Below are 12,976 nucleotides of genomic sequence, written 5' to 3' on the forward strand. Positions count from 1 at the left end.
GGTGACAAATCCTGGTTTCGGATTGCACGTCAATGCGTGTATCGTGGAAAAAATGGGCAATTCTTTTCGAGCAATTGAACCACCGATGCGAGTATTCCAATCAATTTTACTCCCCTCTGTCTCACCATTGCTCCCCTACAGTACACGTTTACCACTCCACGAGTCTCGTAGCATTGCATCTAATATGAATGCCAACGTCGCGCTATTTATTAAATAAATCAGCACCGCGTACACGGCTCGATAGTTGGTAGTTGAACGTTATCGAGAGACGATGCTCGATTCATAAATACACTGGTGTGTACATGGCTTCAATAAACCCTCTCTTAGCGAACCTCAGCCCCTAGCTACGACCTTCTCCGCATTCAATAAGGCAAGTCCTTTCGACTAGGTTGGTTTTCCCAGGGAAAACGGATATGTATCGGTGTATATTGGCTACCAGAGTATCCAGAGTGGCTTTCAACGTCGTGTCGAGAGGACCTCCATAGATCTCCTCAATGAATATATTTCTTCGATCCGCGGTGATATCGGTTTCGCGAACGTAACGTATAAATTCCACCGGGCGTTATTATATCGTCCCTCCTCCCCCCTTAACACCTCCATTCCTCGATGGAAACTGTATTATTCTTCAAACAAGGGTGATGTTTTCAAAATGTAAATTTAACATTCTTGAGCGCCCGGAGAGTAAACAGATCCGCACTATAAACCCAAGAAAACGATAGCGGTAAACGCATGGCAGATGAGGTAAATCTGTAAATCCGACGCGACCAGGTCTGAGGTACACAGAATTATGTACAAGAATTTTACTTAGCGATTCAAAGTAATTAAAACGATGGAAACGTAATAGTCAAGAGTTTCTATATGGAAAGTAGAATTCGATCTCTCTCAACCCTTGAAATAGGAATCAAGTGTCTCGACTTTAAAAATATCTATCCAGTCACGGCTCGTATGCTCTGCTACGCAATGCTCCAATTTTAAACATACTTTTAACGACTTATTTTCGACACGGATTCATCACATGAAATCTCTTACTTTGCGAGTGAAAATTAATCGACGAACCAGATCCTTTTAGCTCGCAGTACCAGTCTCTTTTTTTAACGGTAATCGACTTACGAGATTTTTGAAGCAAATTGCCCGCGTAAACGAAGCGCTTGAATTTTCAATTCGCGAATTGAAAGGCTCGGATTGAAAACGCCGCGCAGCGCTGGAAGAAACCGTAAACCGTCTTGCGCGGAACGGTAATTTAATACCGTTGAATGCCGAATTAATAACGAAAACGAGTTCCCTGTTCGATTCATTACCCGCGGAAGGAGCGTTAATCACCGGATACCGAGTTCGGTAGCGAATTGAAAGCGTCATTCGTCGAGAGCAGAGACTCGCCCGATCGATGTTTACTCCTCGAGATCGGCAAAAAAAGGTTCGATGCGACGCGATGCCTCGTGCCAAAGCCGAGGACACTTAATAATCCTGACGATTGCAGGGAGAAGCTCGGTCGAGGAAACCAGGAAAGACTCTCAGCCTAATCACTATCCTCCGGCAACAGCCGCAACCAAGACCACAATGGTTGTAATCCTATTTGTATTTTACGTTCCGGAGCGTAGACTCCGGTGGCGCGTATTGTTTCTGACAAGGCTCGATCAATATTTAAGGGCTTTAAAATCAGAATGGAGATGAGTACATAATAAAGGCCGAGATACAGGGCCTGCGTAAACAGCGAGCGCGTTCCCATACATATGCACGCCGGGTTTTCCTTCGACGTTCGGGAAAATGCTCACGGGCAGAACGCGGAAGTGCGAGGCGGAACGAAGACGAGGAAGAGGAAGAGGGAGGGAGTATCCTCCGGTCGGCCGTGGCTCGGTCCAAATAATAAAAACCGGGGAACCCGGGATCGAGAATCTGAATCGAGTCTCGCGGGTGCTCCGTTCGCGGTTTTTTCTCCCTCGGTAAAATAAATTACGGAGCAAAAGGTCAACGAAAAATCCCGGGGCGTAGCGACGCGTAGAAGAAGAGTCGTCGGTGTTAACTCGAGCATAAGACGTCCCGGATCACCGGCCGTATAAATAGCCTCCGACCGCGCGATGATAATAAACGATGACGAGGATGACTGCCGATGATAAAAAACTGCGCGCAACCCTCGAGCACGCGTTCGTTTCAATCCCTGAATGAGACGACTGTCTTATTCATTCGTCACGCTATTGAAAGTAGGAAACTCCGAAGCGAATTCCCGAATCTCCGGTCTCTCTTCAACCGTGGCTTTTTCACCCGCTACCTCGACTCACCCCCCCCCCTCCCGATTTACCGTCCATTCTCCGCGAACGAATTTATTCTGAGATCACCGACTAAAACCAAAGTTTGTAAACCACTCGCACGGTGATCGCGTATAATTAGGCATTGTCTACGCCCGGAGTACACCCGGAGCCAGACCAAGTGCAAATTCTGGCTGAATGTAGTCGCGAGCGTGCCGTAGACACGACCATAAAGGGTAGTGTCTGCGATAACGAACGCACCGCGTTCTACGCCGCTCGAGGGAATTATATTCTTTGGTACCGTGCCCTTTTAGGGCACGACGAGTCGCCCGGTAAAAATCTTCTTGACGTCGTTCGATTTAATTTCGAGTATTCGTCGCCGTGATCGGGCACCGGAGGCACGTCGAAGTTCAAACGCGTCAAATCCGACCGACGGAATATCGGAAGACATTCAATATTGACTCGGTAAATAGTTTATCCAGCAGACGTCGGATAGTTACCGGTACCGCGAACCCTGGTATCGTCTTGCCCGCACGGATGCATTAGGGAGAACCACAAATTGGCATCGTTTCTAGTCTATTATTAACGGAAACATCGAACGACAGCGTGCGAATATACGATTCGGTTTTCGATGGAGGGATGGCATAAAAGCATCATTACGGCAACAGGCGTTCATCGGTTTAGCGTATAATTACTTCTCTCTCTCTCTCTCTCTCTCTCTCTCTCTTTCTCTAGATCGAGTAACCGAACCCTTCATTTTCCTATCTAAACTCCGATTTCGTTCGATTTCGATACGCCCTGTGGAAAGAACATTGTAACGAACGCCACCCCCGTTTATTCCACCAAAGCGTTCCCCCTTCGCGAGACCATTAAATCCCCCCCACCCCCCGCCCCGAGGGATCAGATTATGCTTTCAGTAGAGAAAAATAGATAAACGGGAAGGAGATAACGTAAGCGCGAATGAAATTTGTTTAGAATGACTCGCGACAAGTGTTTACGAGAGATGAACCGGATCGTGTGACTGTTTATGGTACGCATTTCGAGGAAGGTTCTGCCTCGGAGATAAATATGGTTAATGAACCCGCGACGAGTATTAGGTGACGAGTACGTGTGTAAACACGCGTACGAGAGTCGGTACGATCGAGGAATGCAGTCGGAAAGAAGTATTTACTTTGTCGCTCTGTGGCGTAATATCGCTGCATCCGTACGGTTGTTCCTTTTGCGTTGCTTCGACGACGCTTCGTTCCACAAATTCCGAAATGCCGGACCGGGGTACCTCGCTCACGGTAAAGTAACTAACAACGACGGAGAAACAGCGCGTCTGCGTGTAAGCAGCTTTTCTAAACCGCAGCTCAGCAGGGCGGAAAAATGTTTCTAACAAATTACGTTATTTCCGACCCACGTTTACCAAGACTCCGTGCTCTGTCACAAAATAGTGTTGAAATTCACATTAAGGCCTAATGATACGCTAACGATTCCAGTGATAGTTCCAAACGAGAGTGTTTCCCTATACCCTCGAAAAAGGATTCCTTTCTTTTGATCTGTATGCGAGCGACGTTCCCCTCGCGTTAAAGACTTCCCATCAAGCTTGGGAAATCGTTTGATCGCTTTAGACCCGAGATTTAACGAGCGGAACGCATCATCCATCGTCGTCCAAATCCGAAGTCGCACGGAATTCGCACGGCCTGGGATATGTTCGGTTCCGCGAAACGATTCCAGCCATGATTTTACAGCTCGTGGCGAACAAAATGCGGGAACCGTTCCCCTAATAGTAAGAATCGAACGCCACGTGGCCGCGTAACGCGTGCGAATGAAATTCGAGCGGGGAAATGCTGGCTACCCTTCGACATGCTTCAGAACTTTGTCTACGTCTTTGGGGGGGGGGGGTTGAATTCGGTGGTTCTCGGGGTGAGATATATCCGGTGACCTTGACAGTGTCCATTGATTCGACCGACATAGCCTGAAGAGCCTTGGTACCGGGCGTGGGTGGATTTACCGCGAGCGAATAGGCGATCGACTTTGCCCGCAGACAGATTGTATATTAAAAAAATCTCTGGAAACGCGCGAAACATTTCAGATTGGCGGGGCGTATTGATTTTCGAGCCGATGTCACCGGTGTAACGGGCAAAACACGCGTGTAAAGTCGCAGCTCGCTCGCGAGGCATCGTCGATATTTACGTGCCGCAGCTACATTGATTTTGGATTGCACAGGTGAGCACGTAACTGCGTAAATAATGAGACTCGCCCACGCAGAACGATGTTTTATTCATCGCCGACTGGCTCCCGAGCTGCAGGCAGGACGCAAAATTTTTAATTCCCCATAAAATCCCGCGATCGTCCGGAAGCAATAGCTCTACGGGCTCGACCGGACGCTCGATATTCGGTTCCTGTTACCGAGCGGAGCGTTTATTATTTACTAAGACACGCCTCGAAGACACGGAAACTCGCGAAACAACCTTTTTCCTTTATTAAACGGGGACAAAAGGGCCTCGATTCTCGTTACGCGCGCCAATCGGTACCTAATTGCGATTCGTAATATCACCGTCGAGTCGTTTGCAAGTCGTTACACCTCTGACTGACAATAATTTATTGCTAGAAACTCTTTTCCTGTTTCTCGTTCGACTCCTTGACCCCGGAATCGCGTAATATGGAAAAGTGGAACGATGCAGGATGAAATTGCTCTACGATTGACAATATTTTGCGGTGATTGATATTGTATTGGAGCTCTGCTTGTTCCTCCCCGTGCCCGCAATTAACGAATATTGCTTGCGGCCCGCTATTAAATTCTTCTACGCGGACAAGCAACGGCAATAAATAATAAGGGGCTCGTTGACCGTCGTCCGGTTCCACCATCTTTCGCTCGATTCTGAATCTGAATAGTACGCAAAGCAACGCTCATTCTCAGGGTAAACTTAAGGGTTGCAGTCCAAAAGACTGGACATTTCAGAGCCCTACACGTTCGGTGTGACGAAACCAGTGAATAGAAACTGTTCACGAGTCTAATCGTGAAAATTTCACAGGTATAGACCAAGTTACTCCGGGCTGAACGAAAGTGGATGTCAAGTTAAACGTCCATTGTCGGAACTTGGGTCGGAAACTGAGGAATTGTATTACGAGGGACCACTCTTCTGGAACCTCTCGCGTTTCAGCTATCGGTTCTTTTTGGCAGAGCGCACGTGACGAGGATTTCAGTAGCGTGACAAACGTGACAGCTTCGTAAAACCGGGAGCGCGTTCCGCTCACGTAACAAAATCGCGCGCTCGATCGAGCCTCGTCGCCCCCTCTTTCGCAGAACGGTTCCGCTCGTACACGCGCTCCAAACATTTCCAGCCACGTGACCAATTTCACGAACGAATAGAAAGACTCGTGCCTTCCCACTGTCCCTAGGAGATCCTACAAAGGTGAAGCGTGTTCCCCCCAACGGCCGGCATTCGATGCAATTAGCGAACCGAAGGAACGGGGAGCACCCGGGGCGCGGAGGAGTTTGCGCTAGCGATTTTCAAGCGTAAAGATCGCGCGAGTCTCCGACACGCACGCAAACACCGCGAAAACGTTGTTCAATTTGACGGCCTCTGGGGCCCCCCAGGGGGATCGAAAAATTCGAATTATGTTATTCTTCGAACAAATCAAACGAGATCAAAGGGGATCGAAACCGTAATTTGGCTGCAATTTAAATTTAAATTAAGAAGCTGACCCCTTGCACCGACTGATCAATGTTATTCAACCTTTTCTTCTCTCCCACTGTATAGGGTGTATCAAAGCTACGTTTCGTCAAGGATTTTAATGAAATTTAAGCACATGATCCGTGGAAAATTCGGAGTATATTAAAAGTTTCTATCTTTTATCATAAAGAAGGATTTTTGCGAAATCAGCAGCTCTTTAAAAAGTCCGACCTAAATACGAGCGTATTTTATTGCGGTTCCTCTACAAAAAGGTATATAAAGAATGGACGTTGTATAATTAACATAATAATGAGCAGTCTCACGGTAGTTTCAACGATGCTATTTATATATTTTTCAATGCACCGTGCTGACCACCTCTCTATTAATTAAGGAACATGTAAACCACGCATTTCCAATTCCACGCGAATCGTTTCAACTTGAACACATTCTGTATTCATTCTACCAAAATGTGCTATGCCTACTTTTACGATTTAAATTTTGATTCTTTTGTAAAAATTATGCACGTCCCTGTTCCCGAAGAATGCAACGGACCTGGAGGACACGTGACACGTAGATGCCGAGGGTGAAAGTCGACTACGTCCACGGCGAGTGGGGGTAAAATCGCGTCTAGAGCTCGACGAACGATACACCGAATGGTAATGATTCCCTCGCGGCTTGTAACGGTTTGCTCAGGCCTGACTGCATTTCCTGCTTGTTTCGCGAAACGATCCAGACGCATAACTTCCGTTCTCCCGTCCGACCGCAAGGTCAGAGGTGAGCGCTGTGCATAACGTCGACGTCGCTCGGCCCCGGACTAACTTTCGACATTATTCGCGTTTCTGGCCACGACTCTGTACGCCCGACCATTATTATTCTCCTACCGCGCTGCTTTTCCCGGCAATCTGTCGTTTCTGCTTTTTACCCGACCTTCGAACAAATCGCCCGGAGAACGTCGAGATTCGATACAACGGGCCGCCGATGCTAATCGCGAACTTCAACGACAGAGAGCCGCATAGTTTCCGCGCCTCGAGAACTTCCCGGGGCAGATCGGACGGTGGTTCTATTTTCTCTCGTTTTTTCGTACCCCCCCGTTGGAATTAAAGCGAAGACAAATGTACGTTCAATTTTACGCTACGTCCGGGAGGAAAAGTTTCTCAGGGGGTGGAAGAGATAGATCGCCTCGCATCGACTTTCGTACGAGTCGCGTTTTCTGGTGTCGATACAGGGCGGAGGGCTCGGATAGCAACCCTTTCAAGAAAAAGAATCACCGGCGGATTCTCATTGGCGGGTGGCGAGCGGAAAGTGGCTCTTAAGGCGCCTACGGAACGGAGAGGTCGTACGGTTCCATTCGTCGTAAGTGGAGCCTCGGGCAAGAATGATCGCCGCCATTGGTTTCCCCGCGAAGCAGTCTGGCCGTCGCGTCGGTTCGTCGACATCGCGGTTTCCTCGCGGAGAAGATCGCGGCGTAACCGCTGAATCGAGCGGAGTCACAAAGACGCGAGCGATACGAATTTAGGTGCCGGGCGGCGACGAGGAGGAAACGGAGACCGTCCGCGCGCGAAAAAAAACGGAGACGTTGAACTGGTCATCAAAGAGGAGGCCAAGACGCGGCTGCACCTTGAACGAACGATGAACGGCTCGTTGACGAACACTCGGTCCATCGTCGAGAGGTCTATAATGCACGTAACACCCTCTTCAGAGACGCCAAGCGCCTTATTCACGTGAAGCCCCCATGAAAGCTCATAATATCCAGTCGCTACGAGGACGCTTGCGCGCGACCACGAGACGTCCAGACTCTCTCTCTCTCGCTCGCTCCTCTTTCGCGGCCATAATTACGAGACGTTAATTACGCAATGAATGCACCCGCGGCATAGGAGAGCCGCGTCACTCGAGAGCGGTGAGCTTTCAAGTGTAACGCAGCAGCCACTCAGGTACACCAGATGGTGTCGATTCGTTCGAGTTCGCTCTTTTATGCACGCGCGAGTGTTGTTCCGCCTCTGCGTTCGAGTGCAACAAAAAGGACCGCATCTGCCTAATCGCTCGTGGCGCGGACGACTCGTCTGTTCCGCGACCTCCTTCTTTCCCGCGTACCTCCAAAAGGACAACAAACTCTCGGAAACAACAACCGACGACCGGCATTGAGATCTCGTCTGCGGGCACTTGATGTTCGCGGCACGATCGCAACGACGACTGCACGCGTAGCTATCCCATCAGGCCTCGCACGCCTTCTTAATTAGCAACGAACCTACTACCGGTACTTTTTCTCCCCTAAACCGCGAATGATTCGCAAAGTAGCTGCCGGAGGTCGACGGCCTGGCGAGCTCGCACAGATTCGAAGGAAGAAATTCCTCTCGACGACGCTCGATCGAGCAGCAACCAATATTCCACGGCGTTTCCTGTGCCTTCGGTAGCTCTAGAATTCACGGTATTCCTCTTTCGCCTGTTTTCTCACCCCTGTCGACTATTTCGCTCTAGTTACCGCTTTCCATCAACCCGGATGCTTGCTTATACCGTTCGCGAAACTCTCTTCCGTAACTGAGTAACATTCAACGGAGTATTTAATCGAACCAAGAGAATACGAACGATCCACCGGGCGAAGAGGGAGACAGAGAAACTGTGGCTAGAAATCGAAATTAATCTCGACAGCCGAACGAGCAGCGGCATGTAGTTCGGGCGAAGTTATCGATAGCGGCGGATGAATTTAATGACGCGAGAGAAGCGTACGTGACTCGATAATTACAGCCGGTGCTGAATAATCGTGGGATTCGAGCGGGCCAAGGATTTGGAATCGAATCAACCGGTCACCGGTGAGTTTCGCCGACCATCACGATGACGTGCCAATTCACGCGTTTCTGCGGTTCCGTACCATTTTCGTAACATTTCCTGCTGTTATTTTACCCATGGGAACGCGCGACCACGAACAATGGACTGGTGAATCTAGGATGGTCGTTCCGAGTTTCGCGTCGACAACGTTTCGTTTCCTTGCGAGACCCGATCGCGTTTCGTCCACCTTCGCGCGAACGTCTCCCTTGAAAATTTATGACCGATGCATGATTTATCGAGCTGCTCGGCAATTAAATCGCAGTTTATATTAAGCCAGCCTGCGGAATCCATAAAGGGTTATTACCGTTGGAGATAAACCGGCAGGAAGGGACCCAGGGATGTCTACAAACGCACAGGACGAACCGTCGTTTGCAATTAAATTAAGCCAAATTACGCGCAGGAAAATGAATAATTATCGGGTCCGGAAATATGAGAGACATCGAGCCGTCTACCCTACGCGCCATATCACATTGCACAATAACCTCCGCAAGCTTAAACGCGAAATTGAATGGTTACCCTGAAATTATCGTCCGCCCTTAATTTCCACCGATTCGACTCCAATTTTCGACGGATTTTTCAAACTACATGTATAAAATATGCTGCTCCCAGACATCACCCGAGACTCTCATCTTGGTCCCCTACTATATCCGTTTATCAATGTCTCCTTTATGCGGATGACTCCAAGACCTTGAGAGTAATATCGTCTGACGGTTCGTTACGCTTCCAAGAGGATCGTTCTAGACCTCATAATTGATGTACGAGAAATAAGTTCCCTTTGAATACGTCCAAGTGTCGCGTTACCAAGTTCCAAAGACCCGATTGTTTGATATACGTATTCTCGATAGTACGGGTTTTAAATGACGTGAATAGGACGCGAGATTTATGCATTGTACGTACACCCATTCTGTTTTTCTCTTGCCGTTGTAACGAATAATTGAATAAAGCCCGGAGCCAATTCAGATTTGTCATGGCAATGTCGATTCGTTTCCATGGACCTGTTATGTTCGAAAAGTTATACAATGCCTGTGCTTCGTTGCACACCTATGTGGGCCCACTGTATAGAAATTAACCCATTGGAAAATAAATTCCTAAGGGCGCATTATTAAAAACAAGGGAAGCTTCTTTCGAGCGTGTGAAGAAGGAATGATTAAAAAAGATGGTTTTATGATATAAGGAAACGCGACAAGGATCAAATATCTACGGTGCATCGCGTCTAAATAGATAAATAAAAAAGCGTACGACCATGATTTTATCGAAATCTTTTCTCCGGGATCGTGCACGGTTATTGCCGGGGGAGCGAGGCGCGCGTTGAATACGAAACCCGGGACAAAAGTCCGTTCGGAAGGAAACTTCCATTTATACCAGATGCCATTCGAAAGAGACAAACTGCTAGGAGCAAGAGCATGAAAACGCATACGCGCACCTACCCACGACGCCAAGTTTTACGAGCGTCCGTGAACCCCAACGGGAAGCTTTGTGGATAGGTCACGAACATCGGCGAACGGCGCACGGATCGTGAACCCGAGACAGGTCCGACAGCTGTAGCGACGATCGTGAACGCCAAAATCGAATCTCCGAGGGGAAAAGTGAGAAAATCAGCGCTCGTTCGGCTAACTTGTAACGACCGATCGCGAGGCCGAGACAGGACCGAAATACCCTGTACGAGGCGGCCTCGAACCAACGCCATCACTTAGCCGACCATCGATAAACCCCATGAGCCAATGTCAATAGCTAATATTGCCCGTTTAGATCGAGCCGGACGAACGCAGAGAATGCTTCTCGTTCAAAATGAAACTCTCCGCCACCCTCCTCTCGTCATCTAATTTTCCGTCCCTCGCGTTCCCACCCCTATCCGTCTACCTGCGCCGCCGAATGTTATTCGACGTTCGTCTCTCTTTATCCGCGCTACCCCTCTCACGGCGACGGTAATTATTTATAAACACCTGTGCCATTGACGCGACCAAACTAATATTGTTTTATACGTAATGGAGTACGAGCGCGAAAGACAATTCTCCGCGCGTCCTCAACGTTTGTTCCAACGATCTCTCAGCCTTCATTCATAAAATTCGTCGTTATCGAATCGACGGCGTACACCGAGATTCGAAACCCCCGATGGACCGAATCTCGCTCGCGGTGAACAACGTAACAATTCTAATTCCAGGACATGTCTGGCCGGTCCTCTTTGAAGGCGCGCACTTCGTCTGTCTGTGAAGGCGCAAAGAGGGAATTCTGTTTTTCTTGCCCTCTCATCTCTCATGCACTTATCTCTCGACGGGCTGAAGGAAAGCGACTAGAGGACAAGCGATTCGTCTCCGCTTCGTCTTGCGTCTCCCTTTTATCGACGAGTACACGCGCGTCTGTCTGTTACGTTTCTCTCTTGGCGAACCTTCGCGAAAACAGGCCGAGATAGACGACGGAGCCGAAGCTGTCGCACCTCGCTGAAATTAGAGTAAGACTTCGCTTTGGGGAAGAGAGAGAGAGAGAGAGAGAGAGAGAGAGAGAGAGAGAGAGAGAGAGAGAGAGAGAGAGCAAACCGTGCGCCATCATCGACTTCTTCCAACGACCGGATTTCCCCCTCGGTGTTTTTGTTCCTTCACGGTTCCCAGCCGTTCGCCTTTATTGGTCTCTATCATCGAATAATTACATACTCGGTTATTAATCGCCGCCCTACTGGTATTGTTCCCGATGTATCTCTCTGTAAAAATCGTTGTTCGAGATATGGAACATACGCGGAGAGACCGACGAGGGGACAGAGACCGCGACAATAGCGGAAATAGCTACTGGTTCGAAATCCCTCCCGCACTCCAACATTAATTCTCGCTACTCGGCCGGGTCCCTCCTGAGAAGGAAAAACGACCACCGATCGGCGAGCAGAGGGGACACAGAAGAACGGAGAAACAGACACGATGAAAGAGGAAAGGCGACCACGAAGATAACGTACGCGAACGAACGGATGCACCACTCGCGATACTCTTACAGACCGACTGCACTTTCAAAGACACTGGTCACATGTCTGCTCGATCATTTCGTGGAACGATCTGACGCGATGCTCCAAATACTCTCCGCGATAGACAAATTGGCAACGTGATACTTGATCGCTCCAAAAAACGATTCCAGTAGAGATCGATGAATATACAATGACTTGATCTGGCTACGATTACTGTAGAACAGAGCAGGGCAATATTTTATTAGTCTCAAGAAATAAGGTCGTGGATCGGACATCCTCGAAATTTGTTCAAATTAAAATCTGACACATTGAAATATTCAATTCTACTTGTTATGTGGTCCAATATACGCAAACACGCGTGCATCGTTAAAAATATTGTATAAATAGTATCGTGACACGAGTTTATGTATTTAAAGATCAGACAAAAATATGGTGAACAGTAAAAGAAATCATGGGTAATAAATGACTCGGGTGTAGCGTCCTATTTTTTCGATATAAAATGATTATAAAAATAATTTGTCGAAGAAAACCTCACCAGCCACTGATGAACGAGGCAGCTAGTGGTGAAGAAACGCCACTTTTCGATACCTCATCGTTGTCCGAAGCGAAACGACGTCGTTCGACGTTCGATGCACCTGTTCGATCGCACTTCGCTGTCACACTGTAATCACTACCGTCAAATTCCTGTTGCGCCCTCTTTGGCCGTCATTGCCGCGTGAAACCGACAGCGGATCGTCGAAATACCAAGCGCACGCTATTTCCCGCAGATTGCTCCCTTCTATCGGAGTCGACCCTTTGCCGCGGCTCGGTCCCACGATATAACCGGTTCCACCGGCGTATTCTCGAATTCGCGATCGTCAATTCCACGAAATTCCTTCCGCCCGACTTTCTACACGGCGACAGTTTTCGGCACGACAACTATTCGACGAGAACGCATCGTGACACTCGCGGTATTATTCACTCGCCACGATTGCACGCGCCCGAAATAACGTAACGCGACTTTAAATGCAACGTGCCGACGAAAAACACGTGGTAAAGAACGACGACGACGCTACGGTAATTTCTCCCGCGATGATTCGCTCGCGATCTTGTGACGAACAATGCTCTCCTGCACCGAGCGATAACACTGCTACGTCCTTCGAAAGAATTCGCCCGCGGCGCTTCTCTCCGATTATGTTTACCTTTCACGATGACCGAAAATCTATCTCGAGGTTTCGTACCTGTTTCGAGAACTGTTCGAATATTACGATTCCAGTTATTCGCCAACAATACGACGATTCGAGAGCAACTACGGTCAGGTC

The 12,976-nt window shown here is 48.6% G+C and overlaps 1 protein-coding gene across 1 annotated transcript in view; it reads right to left on the bottom strand.

The window, feature by feature from the left end:
* Positions 1-12,334, bottom strand: part of LOC122396860 — a 328,173-nt gene extending 315,839 nt beyond the window's left edge. Inside the window, exon 1 of the mRNA XM_043395583.1 lies at positions 12,211-12,334. The gene's annotated coding sequence lies outside the window, so the exon portion shown is untranslated. The remainder of the gene's footprint in view (positions 1-12,210) is intronic.
* Between the last annotated feature and the right edge of the window lie 642 nt (positions 12,335-12,976).

This window comes from Colletes gigas, unplaced genomic scaffold, assembly GCF_013123115.1.
Source record: "Colletes gigas isolate AHSC1104 unplaced genomic scaffold, ASM1312311v1 Colletes_gigas_Sc00001, whole genome shotgun sequence".
NCBI classification, from domain to species: domain Eukaryota; kingdom Metazoa; phylum Arthropoda; class Insecta; order Hymenoptera; family Colletidae; genus Colletes; species Colletes gigas.